This window comes from Mauremys mutica, chromosome 13, assembly GCF_020497125.1.
Source record: "Mauremys mutica isolate MM-2020 ecotype Southern chromosome 13, ASM2049712v1, whole genome shotgun sequence".
Lineage (NCBI taxonomy): Eukaryota > Metazoa > Chordata > Testudines > Geoemydidae > Mauremys > Mauremys mutica.
This window is the reverse complement of record NC_059084.1, coordinates 13330783-13349384: the sequence shown is the minus strand read 5'-3', so window position 1 is coordinate 13349384 and position 18602 is coordinate 13330783. Positions and strand designations below refer to the sequence as shown.

Sequence of the window (18602 nt, the reverse complement as noted above, 5' to 3'; positions counted from 1 at the left end):
ACGGTGTCTTTTTTTACATAAGCTCAGAGTAGAGTTTCAGCCTGATCGTCACTAGAAATTTATATCTGTATAACTACGTCTCTCAGGGATTCTACCTGTGGCATTCTGTTATTTCCTTTGTTCTCAGGGATGTCTCAGTGTAGACAGTGGTAGGTCGACAGAAGAATTGTTCTGCCCATTGGAGACAGATTTTCAAAGAACTAGCTGCTTAGCTCCCACCTTTCTTATGGTCCATCTCTCTCAAGTACTTGTAGGGCCCTCATTAGCACAGTATCTGAGAACCTCTCAGTCTTAAATGTAAAAAGAACAGGAGTACTTGTGGCAGTTTAGAAACTAACAAATTTATTTAGGCATAAGCTTTCGTGGGCTACAGCTCACTTCATCAGATGCATAGAATGGAATGTGTAGTAAGAAGATATGTATATACATACAGAGAACATGAAAAAGTGGAAGTTGCCATACCATCTGTTAGAGGCTAATTAATTAAGATAAGCTATTATCAGCAGGAGAAAAAAAACTTTTGTAGTGATAATCAAGATGGCCCATTTCAGACAGTTGACAAAAAGGTTGCCGATACTTAACATGGGGAAATAGATTCAATTTGTGCAATGATCCAGCCACTTCCAGTCTCTATTTAAGCCCGAATTAATGGTATCTAGTTTGCATATTAATTCAAGCTCAGCAGTTTCGTAATGGAGTCTGTTTTTGAAGCTTTTCTGTTGCAAAATTGCCACTTTTAAGTCTGTTACTGAGTGACCAGAGAGGTGGAAATGTTCTCCTACTGGTTTTTTAATGTTATGATTCCTGATGTCAGATTTGTGTCCATTTATTCTTTTGCATAGAGACTGTCCGGTTTGGCCAATGTACATGGCAGAGGGGCATTGCTGGCACATGATGGCATATATCACATTAGCAGGTGAATGAGCCCCTGATGGCATGGCTAATGTGATTAGGTCCTATGACAATGTTACATGAATAGATATGTGGACAGAGTTGGCATCGGGCTTTGTTGCAAGGATAGGTTCCTAGGTTCGTGTTTTTGTTGTGTGGTGTGAGGTTGCTGGTGAATATTTGCTTCGGGTTGAGGGGCTGTCTGTAAGCGATGACTGGTCTGTCTCCCAAGATCTGTGAGAGTGAGGGATCATCGTTCAGGATACGTTGTAGATCTTTGATGATGCGCTGGAGAAGTTTTAGTTGGGGGCTGTGGGTGATGGCTAGTGTCATTCTGTTACTTTCTTTGTTGGGCCTGTCCTGTAGTAGGTGACTTCTGGGTACACTTCTGGCTCTGTCAGTCTGTTTTTTCACTTCAGCAGGTGGGTATTGTAGTTATCCTCACAACACCCATGTGAGGTAGGGAAATGAAAGACTGTCACTTTTGAAAATGGGACTTAGGAGCCTAAGTAGCTTCAGCCTGGGTGCCCGAGTCCCTGTTTTAGCCTCCTAAATCCCAGTTTCAGCACTACTGAGATGCACAAAACTCCTGCTGAACCAGGTAGGTGCATAAACAGACTTTGTACCTAGGTTTTTCAGAATAAAAACTTCCTAGAACAGTGTTCTTCACTACAAGGCCTGCAAGCCAGTGGCGGCTCCCATGGACCCCAAATTCAGCTCCCTGTCAATCATGCTCTCCAGCGGCAGTGGGGCTGCAGCTAAGGCAGGCTCCCTGCCTGCCCCGGCCCCATGCCACTTCTGGCCTAGGGGGCCAAAGTGGGCAACAGAGGTCTCCGCGCACTGCTCCTGCCTGCAAGCACCACCCCTGCAGCTACCATTGGCTGGGAATGAGAAACTGTGGCCAATGGGATTTGCGGGAGTGGTGCCTGTAGAGAGGGGCTACAAGGGCACGTTGGCCCCTTCCAGGAGAGGCGTGGGGCCTGGGATGCCCCAAAGTAAGTGCCATCCCCTTCAGTGGGCAGGTTCTGAATAGCTCTTCCACTAACCAACTTGCAGCCACCTGGAGCCAACCCTCCATACCTCCTCCTGCACCCCAAGCCCCTGTCCCAGCCCTGAGCCCCCTCCCAGAGCCAGCCCCCCATGCCCCTTCCTGCACCCAATCAATATTACCAATAATAGTAATATTACCATATCAACTAGCAAAGAACGCGAAGTGTTCAACCATCTGTGTTGGGTTGATGTGGCTCTCACATTGACAGTTTCTTGCCAGAGTGGCTTCCCACTTCAAAAATTGTGAAGAGCAGTGCCCTAGAAGTGTACATTTCTGCCTCTGGGCATCCACTCTTCTGCTTCCATCTAGGTGCCTATCTCCGGCCTACGCCCCAGAAGGATTCACAAACCAAGGGAAGACAGGCATTCAGCCCTCTGATTCACAGAGAAGGGGTGGCCCAATTCGGTAGGCGCCCTCTGAGCACCTCTACCAGATTGGGCCTCTCAGGTGAATGGCTTATCATAGCCTGCTATTCACTCAAAGCTCCTTTAGCTGTAATTATAGAGTCCTGTATGTAAAGTCCCAGATTCTACTCCTCTGATGACTACCATGTCTGTACATATGCAGCCACAGTCTGCTCTGGGTGGTTTAAATCCATGAAAAGAAGAATGCTGTGAAGTTATGGCACTAGCTCATCTTTGGCTGCAAGCCATCACTTTGTAGCAAAGTGATCCAGGAGAATCTTCCCTGTGGGTGGTGTGAGCGGCATGTCATAGTTTGTGTGTGTGTGTTAAAGAAAGAAATTGATCTGTCATAACAGATCAGTTTCACCAGATGCATCTTTTATAAGAAACTACGCACAAGTTCATGATATCAAACACATTCGATTCATAAATATGTTCAAAGATATGCTGATGGCTGGTACAGTATAGGCCTCCTCCTACTCTCCTTACTTGAACAAAACTTCCATTGATCTTGGAACTCATGGGAGTTTTGACTGAATGATATAGCTTTAGAATGGACCCTCCCCTGATTCCTTCCATTCTTTTTGGGCTATGCATAATGGGATATGCATGTTATTGCAATGAAGACTTATTAAATAGCATTGCAAGTGGCTGAAGTGGTTGCTGTTTGTGAACATGCTTGGACACCTTTATGTCTGTGCAAAACCTAATCCTCTTTATAGCTCTGTGACAAGATGACTGTCCCTTCCCTGACTTCTGGTCATGTACCTGCCTCAGTTTCCCCAGGCTGGTCAACTGTCATGACCATTCTTCTCTTTTCTGACTCTTCTTAGCACCTACACCCTTCCCCACTTCCTTCTGTTGGCTTTCCAGTCACCTCATGCCTCTAGCAGCTCCACATTCCTACTGAGTACAAGCTACTCTACTTATATAGAGGCTTTCATTATCACTTGATGCCAGTTCCCCTAAGCAAACCCATTCCCTGGGAGGCAGATAAGTAGGCACAGGTGGGGCTGAGCCCAGTTCCCTTAAAGGGTCGGCCCATGCGCTGACAAACTGTGATGTGATATATTGTCTATAGATAAAATGCAGTAAACCATAATGGTAATCATGGATGGAAATGATTATTCAGAGCTCCTTCAGCAGCAAAAATAAACCCTCAGCCTAACATCTGGCAAACCAGATGAACAATGAATGAATTCCTTGCTGGAAATAATACTGTAACAAGTTGCTTTTGTGAGATCCAGCAAACTACATGTGTATGATGAGATATGGCAACCCATTCTAGATCTATGCACTGAAGAGAAATGATGTTGGACATTCCAACTGCACCGCCAGCAATGAATCCAGGCCAGAGAAGTACCAGTCCAAAGATTTATAGTACATATCACTCCATTTTTCCATTCTTCCTCGTTTCTCCTCTTAAATTATCTCCCTCCCCGCTTTCACTCTCGCTATTCTTACTTTCTTCAGCCATTCAAATATTTCATTCTTACCTTTAAAAGAGATACACAGAACCCATAGTCTGACACTGGGGTTACATCTGTACTACAAGCTAGAGGTGTGATTCCGCTGCTCGTGTATGGATACTCACCCTAACTCTCATCAAGCTAGCGTGAGTATCAATAGCACTGTAGCCCTGGGTAGCAGCAGCAGAGGCATAGCTAAGTTGGGACAAATACATAGCCATCAACTTCAGGCAGGTTTGTACTTTATGACAGCTAGTGCAAGTATGTATACACAAGCAGGGGAATCGCACTCATAGCTCCTAATACAGAAGTGGCCTTAGAAATTGGTTCCTCCCTCTGGCTTTGATCCAGCAAAGAACTTAAGCATGAGATCTGTGGGAATAACTGATTGATATATAGTGTGTGTGTGTGTGTGTGTGTTTTGTTTGTTGGCTGAACTGAAAAATGGGGGAGGGAGGAATCCATTTTGGTCAAACAAAATCTTTTGTTTCGTTTTTGAGGTTTAAATTTTTTAAAAAAATAGTAGATTCAAAGTAAAACTGGAAATGAAAAGCCATTTCCAATCAAAACATTTCATTTAAAAATGTCACTGAATTTTTGTTTGTTTTTGTTTTGATTGAAACAATTTGGCAAATTCAACACAAATTTGCAAAATGTTCATTCATCTGCATGTGCATTTTTGTTTGAAAAAAAGATTTTGTCTAAATTTTTTTGCCCAGTCTATTAAGCACGTGCATATCTTTAAACGTGTGTAGTCCTACTTTCTCTACTGAATCAGAGCTTCTGTCATTCAATGCTGTAGTGATAGGTGTGGTACTGATGGAGAAACTAATAGATCTGGAGAACTGCAATGATTTCAGTTTTGCACAACTCTTTTGTCCTTAATTTTGAACTCAATCTGGGTGCACTGGGTATAAATCAGGTCAGATTTTTTTATATGACTATATTAGATGTAACCAAACCCCCAGATCTGGAGCCTCCTTAATTTTACAGGGTTTTGGCTTCAGATCTAGATTAAACAGTGGGCTCTTATCTCTATAATAGTTGAAATCCAAACCCAAGATTTAAACCTCCCCAAGAGTGGGAATGAAATGACTTTGAAGTACGGATCTTGTAGTATATGGACTGTATATCAGATGAACTACAATTTAATTTGAAAACAAACCACAATGTAGCTCTCATTGAATATCTAGATTCTGCCTGTATATATGTGATATTTAATCTTGTTCTGGTTATTCCTTGGCTAGGAAAAGATTCTCCTTTGGAAGAAACCTAAGCAATACTAAATATAATCTTTTACAATTTACACACAGCGTGGAATGATTTATAATATATTTCCTTTCTGACTTTCACCAACCTGCAGCATATGTTAATCTTCAGATTCCTCTAATAGGATCTGATTTGTGACATCATGTTTCGAAAGGCTGAAATTTAACGGGTATGTTCTAATCCCACCTTCTCCAACATGCATGCATTATGCAGAGGATCTAATTATTCAAAATGTAGTACAGCATCCTGGTTAGCATCACTGCCAGAGACTTCTCCAATGCTCTGGCTCAGTTGCGACTCTGCTGAAGTACATTATAAATAAACATCCTCTGCAAAAAACACCCTCAAAATCATTCAAAAATTCCCTGTAACAATGTAATGTGTTGCGGTGCAGATCACAGTGACTGGGTTTTCAAGTTTCTGGAAATGTTTCAGTGGCTTTCAATGCTCATTTTAAGGTAGCATCACTAAGTCTCTGATATAAGAACAGTGAATTCCCTGTATTTTACTGATATCTGGCATAGAGGGACACAGCAGCATACTGATAACGTAGAGAACCCAAAGAAATATCCATTCCCCTCTGCATCCCCCCAGTACAGATTGGAGATAGAATTCATTCCATCAGAGAAGCACCCCGAGGAAATTCTGAGCTGTCAGCCTATGCAGTTCTGTACATAAAACATCTCTGGATGCATTAGTAGTGGTGCCATTTTTGGTGAGAGTCTTTAATCATCGCCATCTGATTTGGAGGCGAGAGTGATATACTGCGTTTTCTTTCCTGCAAGTACTATGCAGACATCTGTTTTACATCTTGGTTGCCATTTGAATAAATAGAATCAGTGCTGAACAAATCCCCTGGGTTTGTTTTGTGTGGGCTTCACAAGCCAGAACTCACAGGTTTGTTTGCACGGGCTGAACAGAAATCAACCCCACTGCCTTGCCTGGAGGTCTGGCTTTTACAGAACCAGCACCTCCTAGGAAAACCCTCCATGCGCAAGAGCTTCGCATGCTTCTGAGCTGCCACCCCCTCTCACAGCCCCAGAGGTGGGGAAACGACACTGCCATTGCTGTGTTTCGAAAGTGGGGCCAGTGGCTCGATTGTATCCCCTTCACTCACACACAACTCCCTGATGAAGGGCCAGGTAGCAACATCCCCACTGGCCTCATCCGTTAGGGCCATCAAGGCCCATTGAAGTCAGTGGGACTCTTTCCCTAGAGTTCAATGGGAGTAAGATCAGTCCCCAACCTCTGCCTCCCAGAGCCCCTCTGACAGTGGCTGTCGCATCCAAAGACAGATGCCACCTCACAGAGCGTTGGAGCTAGGGCCTGGTCTACACATGAAGCTGCAGCAGTTTAGCTAAAGATGTGATGTGGCACTGAGTCAAGTAAGCGGTGCAACTTTGGGTGTGGACACTTGACTCTTCCACTAGTTTAACGCCAGCAGGAGAGCTAGCCAGGGGAGCCTGTGCACATCCCACATATGTTGACAGGGCCACAAAGTTGAACTAAGTTAGTTAGTTAAACCACTACAACTTCTGTGTGTAGACTAGCCCTAAGGAATGGCTGGGATTGACTAGCAATTAGCTTGCTAGCTTGGCAGGAAGATCACAAGTTGTCTTCCGGAATACACGATACGGATCTGCATGCCTAAGACTATGTACAGGACACCAGGTGCTCTGGATGAGGCAGTGGCAATGGGCCTGTCCATCAAATGAGGTTGGAAGGGAAAGACTCCTCTGCCTGACCCCCTCTGTTTACTCTGGCTTTGCAAAAGGGCAGAATAAGCCTTTGGTACCATATGTGGTAATGTGATTGATAATCAACAGGTGACCACATGAGGGAATGATTTAGATGGTCTATTTAGCTCTTGTGATGTAAACCCAGCATGAATGATAATGAATGGATCTACAACAGCTTTCATATTGCTACAGCCACATCAGGGTAATTAAAACCATTTAGTGTGTTTGTTTCATAAAGTTCATGAAACACTGAAGAGGAAATGCAAACAAAGATGCACAATGCCTCAGGAAGCTCATATAGCTTCACTCCAGGAGATACGGGGCCAAATTCTTCTGCATTGTAAATTCATTTGCCTCAGTGGAGTCACAGAGAGGTTGAATTAGGCCCATTATCTACCAGCCATGTAGCAACTCAGTGGGGAATTGATTTAAAGTATTTTCTATGAATTACAGCTTCTTCTCATTAGTCATCTTTAAAAAAAATCAGTAGATGTTTCATAAGAAATCCAAGTTAATGGGAGCAAATTGTCACTATAGTCAATATGCTTATTCTGTATATCTGGTGTCTGTGTTTAGTATTTCCAGTATTTCCAGGCTGACTGTTGGCAATGGCCTCCTGGCCTGTCTGAGCTGCGATATGCAATGTGGCGACCTTAATGCAAATTTTTCCCCTGTTCGTTCATTCTCTCTCTCTCTCTCTCTCTCTCTCTCTGTGTGTTTTCATTCACATTTTCTTCAGTTATTTATTGGCTGCCTCTTTTTTTATTTTCTCTCATATCCAACTAGAAGTTTTGACTCTCTGAGAGCCCTTTGCATCAGGAACCCATTTTGGAAATCTAGGCAAGCACAGTTGCTTCTGAACAATTCACCCTGCAATAGGGCTTTGAAGTCTGGGGTGAGTATCTTTCCCCTCTCCATGTCTGGTGGCAATCGGTACATTCTTGATTACACTTCCCAAGGTATTTTGTGTACCTGGCAGGGAACGAGCTTCTGATCAGAGAAGTCAGTTCCAGTCTATAATTGTCGGGTTGGTCAGCTGTTTTACAATTTATCAGGAAAATTGCCCCTCGCCTTGCTATTATTGGATACACCAATTTTTTGGCCAGAGCCACTGCAATAACTTCAGTGTGTGCCCCACAGTCATTTATAACTTCTGGCTGGAGTAGGTTTTTATGTTGCCATATATGCACTGTTAACAGATTGTCTCCTTTGAGGTATTGTCTTCCTCAGCCAGGGAGACTTCAAACACTCTTTGGCTACACCTGGAGTCTAGGAGACCTTGAGCTCTCTTCTCTTGCACCAGACAGGTACTGTCAACTTGTGTGTGTGTGTGTGGGGGGGCTTTCCTATGAGCATGCTTCTCCACGGTCCAGCTTTGGGCATAGTCACAATCCATGACGGCATTCTTTCTTTGGGTCCTTGCTGCTCACAGCAGTAGCAGGTCACCAGGCTGGTCTCAGAGGCATTTTCCTTATTAGAATGTGGATTAGTTCACGGGATGGCACTATAATCTTGATCCGAGGACTCTGCTTTAGTCAATTGAGGTGTGGGATGGATACTTGAGTGAGACCTTTCCTGGCCCTACTCGCATAGGTACCGACTCGGTGGGTGCTCAGAGCACCCAGGGGAAAAAAAAGTAGTGGATGCTTAGCACCCACCAGCAATAGAGCTGCAGCCCCAGCCAGGGATTAGTAGTTCCTGGGCAGCCCTGCCCCCACCGATCAGCGGGTAGATGGCTGCGTTAATGGTCTATGATGAGCTGTTCAACTTTTGTAACCCCTGTGCTTGCTGCGGCAGATGCTGACCCAGCTCTTGCTTCAGCCCTCTGTGGGTGGTGGGGATCCTCCTCCCGCAGCCTCAGAGAGCTGCTCCAGCCAGGGTTAGAGGCGGGCGAGTGGGGGAGCACAGCAGAAGACCAGCCTGATCAGCAGGGGTGAGACCCTGCTCACCTGGATCTCCCTGCCTCCTCCCTAGATCTCCCGGGCAATCTCCAGCTCCCAGCAGGCTCCAACTGCAGGCAGCCAGGGCCGGCTCCAGCGGCACTTCTCAAGGGGCGGCATTCCGGCCCTTTGGGGCAGCACCTTTGCTTTGGCTGCGGCACTCCGGCCCTTTTTCTTTTTGTTTGCTTGGGGCGGCAAAAAACCAAGAGCCGGCCCTGCAGGCACCACTAGGTGTGTCCTGTTTCAGGCAGAGGGAACCTGGCTGGGGGCAGGGCCCTGCAGTGTCTGGAGAAGGGGAGGGGAGTCCACCATGGTGCAGCTGGGGGGATGAGTGGGCATGCAGAGTCACTGCCACTGCCTTCCCCCATTTCTGCCAGTGCTGAGCTGCTCTGCTTTGCTCTGCTCTGCCTAGGTGTCTATCCTCAGGGGTGCCATGTAAGGGAAGGAGCGGAGGGGGGGAGTGTCCTGGCCCCCCAGGATAGTAAAAATCTGGGAGAATATTTGTCTCTCTCATCCCTACCTTGCACCCAGGCATCCTTTATCCAAAATACTCATTTGGCACTGAAGTTAAATAGGTGTTAACAAAATCAGACTAAACAGAGGTTTTTCAAAGTGTGTTTTAAAATCCCTTCCCCCTCTCCATTGCTCAATTTTCTGTCCCTTGACTCTTGTGATAGCATTTAACTAGTTCTCCTGTTATCATAGGCTTTGTCTAGATCTGGACTAGCATGTGTCCTCCTGTTGTAATTGATTGCCAATTGCTTGTTAAATGACTGTAAATACTAATCTAGATGCAAACATTTGCAAAGTATCAGGGCATGGTGGCTCAGCCTCAGGCAAACCACAAAACATTTGTGCCAAGCATTTGTGGAGAGCCGCAGTTATCAACACAATTAGCATTTATGATCAATTAGCTCAAATTATAACAGGACCACCAACTCTAGTCTAGACACAGCTAAAGCATGACTCCCCCAGGCTAGACAGGACCTGGATTTTTAGTATAAAAGGAGGCAACATAAACATATGTTCCCTCCCCAAAACAAACATACAAACAAAAAAACACCTAGGCCCCCAAATCTTCTCGCCTTCTTTACACATCAGACGAAAACCAAACAAAGGCACAGTCTCAGTTATTGCCTCTTTACAGATCACCTTGAAAAATAAAATTATCCTTTACTTTCCTAATTCCCCCAAATCAGGGTAACTGCTGACTTTGTGGGGCTGAAAGACGAGATTTGGGTGTGAAAATGTGTCCCTTTCCGCCATTGCATGTACATATAGAACAGAGTAGTGCTGGGAGCACAACACTGCAGGTTGGGGTAAGAGAAAGCTCATTATGGGAAAGAGGCCCTCAAAAAATTCTTGTTTGGAAAATAGCCATAGGGTTGGTTTAACAGTCAAGATTTTTTAGGTCATTTAAATGAGATACAGCCTCACTAAAATAATCATGTGACATCCAAATTTTACATTTCTTCTAACTTTTTTACACATACTTGGGCTCAAACTATGGCTCTGATCCTGATATTACTCTCTGGGGATAAATCGTGGATAATTCCACCACCCACTTCCCTTTTGGGGAAGCAATAAATTAAAAAGCTATTCAGGGACTAGGGTAGAATTTATGGTGCAAATTTAGGTGATTTGATCAAGAGGTTCCACATACATGTTCTCCCCTTGCATTATGAGCTTCTTTTAATTTTCAAAGTACTCTAAAAGCCACATGCCTAATGAGATTGTCTAGGATATAGGTACGCCACAACAGGGGCAACGGTGCATATTTTGAATAATTTGGTTGAGGCATTCCTCAGATACTGTCCTCCCAGTAAGAAGAAAAATTGAATATTTCAGTTGCTCTAAAACTGACATGCCTAGTGAGATTACTTTGAACAGTGGTATGCCACAGTTGAAACTGAGGTAGAGGGGAACTCCCATTGAGATGAATGGGTCATTTCACACCACCCAGAGCTATTGTGTTAGACTGTTCATCTCTTTGGAGCATCCTAATTCATTTGAGCACACCTCACTGAGGTGAATGGGTCATTCCACACATCAATAGTACTCCTGTAACTGCAGAGGGTTGCGCAGAGCCCCTTCCTTTGCACTAGCTATTCCTCTTGCTGCCTTCAGCTGGTAGATGTGCTCCTCACAGCCCATCAGTTACCACCCTCCTTTCTTCCCATGACCCTTCCAGCCTTACCGGAGGCATGGTGGGGCCAGGAAGAGGGTAGAGCCGCTAGCTAAAGTGCCAGATCATTCCCCTCCCACAGGTGCCCTCCAATAATGCCCGCTCACCTCTTCCTGAAGAAACAAGGGAAATTAACTGCCTCAAAACATGGTTCATGCAGGTCTTGTTTATACGACAGCGACTTTGCCAGTATAGCTATGCCAGCTAGACTCACCCCTGCCTAGTACCCTCTTCAACTCAAGAAGCGTGTTTCAGATTCCTGCTGGCACTGCCAATCTGATGTGCCTTCTCTGGCTTGTCAGATTGGGTTTATATCTGCTTGTGAACCACAGCGCCACTCACCAGACTACTTCCCAGGCTGGTGAACCACCTGTGGTTTGTTAATTTTATACCAGTGTAACTCCACTGATTTCATTGGGGTTGAGGAAAGAATCCGGCATAGGCACCGACTCCGTGGGTGCTCCAGGGCTCAAGCACCCATGGAAAAAAATAGTGGGGGTGGCCAATACTCACCAGTCACAGCCGTTCAGCTGTTCAGCAGCTGGTATGGAGTCTCGGGGGAGAGACTAGAGCAAGGGCAGGAAGAGGTGGAGTGAGGGCAGAGGGCGGGGCCTCAAGGGAGGGAGTGGAGTGGGACTGGTCCTTGGGGTGGAACGGGGGTGGAGCACCCACCAGGAAAAATAAAAGTCAGCACCTATGCCTACTCCATTGTTCTTCAGAGCCTTCCCTTCATCCAACAGGTGGCCTATGTCTCTGGGACAGGACTTCTAAGTGTGGTCCCTCACAAGCAGGAGCTAGTGGCTTAATATTGACATCCATCTTACAGGGCATGTAGGGTCTTGAAAGTTCTGTATCTCGAGACCCTTCAGCTGCTATAAAATTTTCCATCAGGTTACAGTGCATCTGGAAAATATTATGGGTGGTGTCATAATACCCACTCTCAACCTTTCACTGGTAATACCCATACAAACTGTTCAGCTAAGACTAGCTCAGCAAGCTGGGCTCCAGACCACTCCTCTGGATGGAGCCACCACCAACAATGCTGTGGAGATAGTACTGGGGCTCTGGCCCCCAGGCAGTGTGTTTCTGATCTAAATAGCTAGCAATATACTTATCACTGATATCCAAATAGTCTGGAACGGCAGCTTCTATCCTCTTGTAGCCTTTGGCCTGTACTTGATCCAGGTTGCAATGGGCTGACTGTGCCTGGTATCAAAGCCCAATGCTTGGACAGGAGGCACTGAGAGGCTTGTGCTACCTTCTCAAAGGAGGTCAATAATGCCTCAGGGTCGTCATCCAGCTCCACCTTCACCTGGACGTGCCAGGGGATCACTCCTGTGAAGGCAGGTCCCAATGGGACCCCTGGGGAATCAGGAATGGCTGGATTCTTCTGTAACTCCCTTTTTTTTTTTTTTTGGGCTACCATCTCTCTCAGCAACTGTTGTTGCTGCATCACTTTTACTTCTTGATGGGCCATCCATTGCTGTAGCAGCCGCTGCTGAAACCATTGCTGCTGATCAGCCTGCTGTCGCTGCATCTTGGCTACCACTCCACTCCGGCTCCATCTAATTATGAGTAATATTCATTCTCAGACTTTTCAAAGAGTCTATAGAGGACTCTGGCTTGTCAACAAGGCTTAAGTACAGCAAAACCCCAAGTCAGAGCTTATCTTCAACCCCTCCCTGCTGCAGCTGGTTTGTACCAGGTCTGGAGGGCCCTTGTGGGCAGCAGAGGTTCACAAGCTGTTTTCCGCCCAGCAGCTCTGGTGTAAGACTCTGCTAGCTCTGAGGCACAGCGGTCTTTTTCCTGGTGCTGCCCCTCCTGTGCCAAACTCTCCCATGTAAGCTCATTTCCTGCAAGTGGAGCATAGGCTGGTGTGCCTATGTGGTACCAATTGAGCTTAGAGGAGCTTGTTGTTAGCCTTTTCCTGATTGGGATGGGGCTGTTCGCAACAACAACAACAAGGTCCCCGTGGACCATATTTTCCACCCAGATCATGATGATGAGCCTGCAAAACTGCATGTGCACCTGTCGTGTGTACAAAGCTGATGAATATGCAACTGCTGCAACTAGGTCATGCACAAATGCCTCTGTGTTTGTACAAATGACGTTCCTTGAGACAATACACAGGCATATATTTCTTGTGTGTAACCATTGCTCCTATGTCTGGTCTGGTATTCTGGCTGCATACGTCTAATTGCATAGCTAAAAAGAACTGTATTAGTGGTCTTGGCTCATGCTCAAAGACGTGGTTCTTTCAGCCGAGGGCATCAAGGAAATAAAAAGAAAAAAACAGCAGTCTCACCTTAAAAAAGCAGGAATCATGGATGTTGATGTCATGTTAGGACTAGACCATTTTCTGTAATAACAAAGAAAAGAAAACATCCCTCAGGGTAACCCACTTAACAGCATGTTTTTTTGTTGTTAATATTGAATTATATTATTGGTGTATGTGCTGCCCGGTGTGAAACAGAGAGCAGAATTTGGCATGCAATTTTATAGCTGAACATGCAATCATTAATATTTAACCGAGGAGATAATTCACTAATTGTAAGAGGTTTGACAGTGTCTTAAATTTGAACTGCTGGTCTGTGGTGATAAGCAACTGTTGCATACCACTCAAAGTGACCACATTTCATTGATTGGCAAAGTGATTCCTGTAAGTGGTCTCAGACCCGAAAAAGACTTGAACAGCCAGACAAATGAGGAGCTGCCTGCTGTTGGCATCTCCAGAGGTATTGCGACTGAGTCTGAGACTCATCCGGGACCGACGAGTGAGCACACACTGAAGTGATTCCTATTGGACCTGGAGAGATACTCTGGTTTGGGGCATAGAATGCTAAAAACGGAAGTCCGAAGATATTGGTTCTGTTTCCAACCCTACTGTGTGATGTTGGGCATGTTGCGTAGCCTCTGTCTGACTCTGTTTCCCCATCAGTAGAAAGGGAGCAATGTTATTTACAGATAGAAATGCAATATAAGGACTGGGTATCATTATTACAAGCTTTCCCATGGTACAGCATGCTCTGCCCACTCTGTGACAGAGCTCCACTGGCCAATGCAGGGGTTGGCCAGGGCCATGATCCTGCCCTTCTCCTTCTTTGGATTTATAGTGCCACTGTTAGTACTAGAATCCCACGGTCTTTGCTCACTTGAAGCACACAGTCCGTGACTGTGCCTGGGTCTGCAGACAGGGTGCAATGAAGGGCTGGAGATAGCTCTTTGAACTCTCTCTCTCTCTCCACTTTTGCACACCTGTGTATGTCTAGGCACAATGTAGCACTTTATACACCAAGGCTTTTCACTGTTTATGACATATATTTTTTCCTGCAAGGAGAATAAGGATAATTTACTCCTTTTCTAGCCATGTTTTCCCTCCATTCACTTCTATGAATATAAATATCATAATGTAGACAGACTCATGTATTCTTTCTATCTGTAGTTTAGATATGAGTATAGGAGACATTACTTTATCTTTGATTCAGGATTATCTTGGTGATAACAAATGAATACTCGAGCCACTAATTAGCCAAAATTTAAACATAATCAGCAAAGGGCTTGTGTACACCTGCTAGGGAACTTACCCTGTTTTAATTAAAATTGTATTAATGTCTCCTATAGCAATGTGTATGCTCTTGATTTTTGTGCCCAGTCAAACATGGAATGGTGCAATTTAGCCAAAGGACAATGATAAGCAATGCACGTCATCTGCCCGTGTGAAAAGCTACAGAGTGCCAACAATTAAAGAAAACCTGTGCTTGCTAGATCAAATATTCCTAATGCACTCTGCTCCGCCATGAAACTGAGATCCAAGCAGAAGGTGTGCTGAGATACAGTGTCTTCTGAATCTGCAAATTGCTGAACACCACAAATCATCAAGTACTTCAATTATTTTTGGTAGCAGGATATGAATTAATATCTGTGCTTAAAAATATATAATGCTTGGACTGCAAATAGGAAACAAACATGAAAAAGTCAAATTGGAAATGAAAAATAAAAGCAGGTTATTTCCAACCCCACTGAGACTGCTGTTTAAAACTGCAAGTCCAAGTTGAAATATATAAAGGATACATGCTAAGAATTTCATTTGCTAATGGTAACACATGGGCTTCCAGTTTGGTTGATTACTGAGGACTGGTTTCAGTGTGTCAGAAATATAGATATAAGGCCTGCAATTTTTGATAATCCTAACCTGAATAAAAATCTATGGGCAGGGATGAGATGCTCACAGTATCTAAGGACCTGGACTTGCAGGAGCAACTCTTCTGACATGGTGAGTACCCTCAGATCCCACTGAACCAGATGGGTAGAGGAAGCTCAGCAAGTCACAGGAGCAGGCTTGATTCTTTATTTTCAGATGTCAATTTATTCATAACTCTCTCCTGTCTGGTTCTCAGCACCACTGTAAAAGGGTTTGATCCTGCAAGGTGACATCAGTGTGACTGAAGTGTATGCAGCGCCATAAGAATTGGGAACATCTTAGAGATGTCCAGGGCATCCAGCCAGGTGTGCTGTTGTGACCCTATTAAACCACCTGAGAACAGCTCTGTGTTCACTACAATACAAGAGACCCTTGATGCAACAACTGAGGTGCACATAGTTTTCTAATATTATTACATAAGAGGCAATGTAGTCCTGTGATTAAAAGCAGGTGACTGGGAAGACTCTGACCCATCAATTTATTTATTGTATGACATTGCTAAGCAGCAAATCACTTCTCTCCTCTGTACCTCCATTTCTTTATTTGTAAAATGGGAATAATGATGCTTACCCCATCTTTGCAACCTCTTTTCAGAGTATATTTAATCATCCCAGCTAGGGATTTCTATTGTACCTATCACTCTTGTAGGAAAGATCCCAATATGTTAATTAAAAATATTATTTTTAGTATGTGTATCCATAGTTCTTTTAATCATAGGTTAACACTAAACTTAGCAGCATCATAATGACACTAGATTTTCAAAAGTCTAATTTTAAAAAGTACTGTTTTGACCTATCAGTTGATATCAACAATACTATATGGGAAGGATATCTTTTAGCTGACAGGACAAAATATATAATTAATCAGGCATGATGCTCCAGAGTATGTCTTTTGAGCTACATATAGACAAAAACTTATAATTTTTTTCTGTCAACTGGTATAACTAGACTAATCCTGACAGCAGAATCCACCCTTACCTATTTCCAGCCTTCATATGCTCCCTTTTTTAAAAAAAAACAGGAATTTGCTTTGCAGTGTTTGTTTCATTAAGGTGTTCAGTTCTCATTGCTGTTGGATTTGCCAAGTCTAGAACACCGTTATCACTGATGGCAGAGACCGAAAAAAGTCAGTCAATAGTGATACATCTGTGTTTACATTTTTAATAAAGAAAAGAGAATTTACCCAGATATTCTTACTGTTGTCTGTGCACTTTCCTCCCAGCTCTAGCAAAGTGTGACAGATGGTTAAATTTACTGCACCACCTCAGAGCAAGAAGGAAGATGCTGACTCTGTCATTATTCAGTAGAAACTGCAGATGACCCAGAGGACTGCTGCGAGAATAGAGCCAAACGAGCTCCCCATTTATTAGCATGTCCTTTCTCATTCCTGCAAGTTCATGAAGTTCCTTTTAGTAACTTTTCTATTCCTCCAATAGTATTTGAATACAGTGGCCCAAATTCTGATTTCATTTAACACATGGTTACTCGTTGGTCTTTGTATGTGATCAGAATTTGGCCCAGCAGTTTTGGTGAGTTGAGGGCCTCACATAAACCCCATTTTGGGGAAGTTAAGAAATAGACTATTGGCAGCTGAGCAATTTTCATTATTTAGGAGTTTGTAGGGTATCCAAACAGAAAGCTGTTAGACTAGGGGGAATGGCTTTATCTCCTTAAAGGCTACCTTCTTTCTCCACCTCTAAGGAGGAACAGGAATAACATTGGGACCACTGTGATTCCTCCCCGCCCTCCCCAAACAGGCCACTCCCAAACTCTTCCCTGTGCAGCTGTGAAATTGTTGACTACTCCCAGATCTTTCAGGAAGAGTGTCCTTGCATCTGTTCACTCCTGCCTGAACATCAAGAACTCTAATACCCTAAAAGTAGAGGAAATTGTGTTACATCTTTTCAGACTAGGCCAGATGATCTCTTGTGCAAAATTGTCAGATATGAAAAACAGTCCTGAACCACCTCGGAAATTAATGTCTGGTATTCACTTCAGCTCTTACAGATGACTGTGATTTTTAGAAATCCTTTTGACTGAATACAATGACACTGCTGGTCTTTTCTTTTTATTTTGAGCTGGTTTGTTCTTTGTTTGAAAGATCTTGCAATTTTTTTAGGGTTAACTCCTCAGAACTGGGACCTCATTATTCAAGAAGGTCATTCCAGTGCCTCTCCCAGAGGAATAGCCTTATTCACTGAGAGTGGGGTTACTGCCAGCCTGTGAAAATGGAATTTAAAAACTTGTAAGTGTTGGTAAAATTGATGCCTCCATTCTCTCCCTTCCCTGGCTGGCTATTTGGGGCGGGGGGTGGAGGGGATATTGCTTTTGGGTTGACAAATGGTCCATCTATCATCCTTATATGTTCCCCATTATCATAGTTTTTTACAACCTCATTAGGTAGAGAAGTGCTATTATCTCCATTTTACGGATGGGGAATTGAGGCACAGAGGGGTTAAGTGACTCACCCAACTTTACACAGGAAGTTTGTGGTAAACCATGGATTTGATTCCACATATCCCAAGTCCAAGGGTAGGGCCCTAACCACTGCATCATCTCTCATCTGGCCTGTAACAACTTGAGGAGTTTATCAAATAAACTAAAGGAGAATGGGAACTATATTAAAGTGCTTCAGCCTTTGACTCATTGGGAAAAGACTAGTAATCACATAATGAGGGTGAGGAGTTTGTGGGGAATCCCCTGGATTTTTATAATTTTAACTGGAACACAAATATTCATGACACACACCAAAAAAAAAACCCAAGCAAGATTGCAGAACATATCTTTGGCTACTAACTTTATTCTCCAAACTGAAAAAATACATGACATTGATGTTATTGTTTTTGTCGCTGTCCAAAATGTTATCACAATATATGTGTGTAATAAATGTAATATACTATAGCACATTTCATCCAGGGAGCCCAAGGTGCTTTATGAATATGAATTTAGTAAGCCCTATAACATTGCTGTGATCATGTATGTACTAAAAAAGTGGTTTTTGTTTTTTTAAAAAAGGTTTTCACAATATCTGCTTGCATCTAAAATTAACTTTGTTTTGTTCCGACTCCTTGTTCTCTTTCCACAAACATTGTAGCAGGATGAAGAAATGTTTTCTTGGAAATTATACGTTTTAAATCCATGTTCAAGCATATTCACTGAAAATGAAAGTTGCACATGAGCAACACTAGACCAAAAATTATTCACCTAAAAATTTGGGTGGTGTATGAATTGAAAAGAATCTTAAGCAGTATTTAAATGGAAAAAAAGCTAAATGAATGGATTGTTGTTATTGTAATTATGAATTATTTCTCAGTTTGAATAAATACCACTTTTTGTATTTTTCAAAGAGATAAACACAGACACAAAGACATTAAGGGACAGATTAAAAAAAGTATCTAGGTACCTAAAAACGAAGATAGGAACCTAGTGTAATTTTCAAAAACACCTAAGTAGT

The 18602-nt window shown here is 43.6% G+C and overlaps 1 long non-coding RNA gene across 1 annotated transcript in view; it reads right to left on the bottom strand.

The window, feature by feature from the left end:
- The window catches only part of LOC123348150, a 58200-nt gene that overhangs the window by 11093 nt on the left and 28505 nt on the right, over positions 1-18602 (bottom strand). Inside the window, exon 2 of the long non-coding RNA XR_006573181.1 lies at positions 13254-13307. This is a non-coding gene — a long non-coding RNA (uncharacterized LOC123348150). The remainder of the gene's footprint in view (positions 1-13253; positions 13308-18602) is intronic.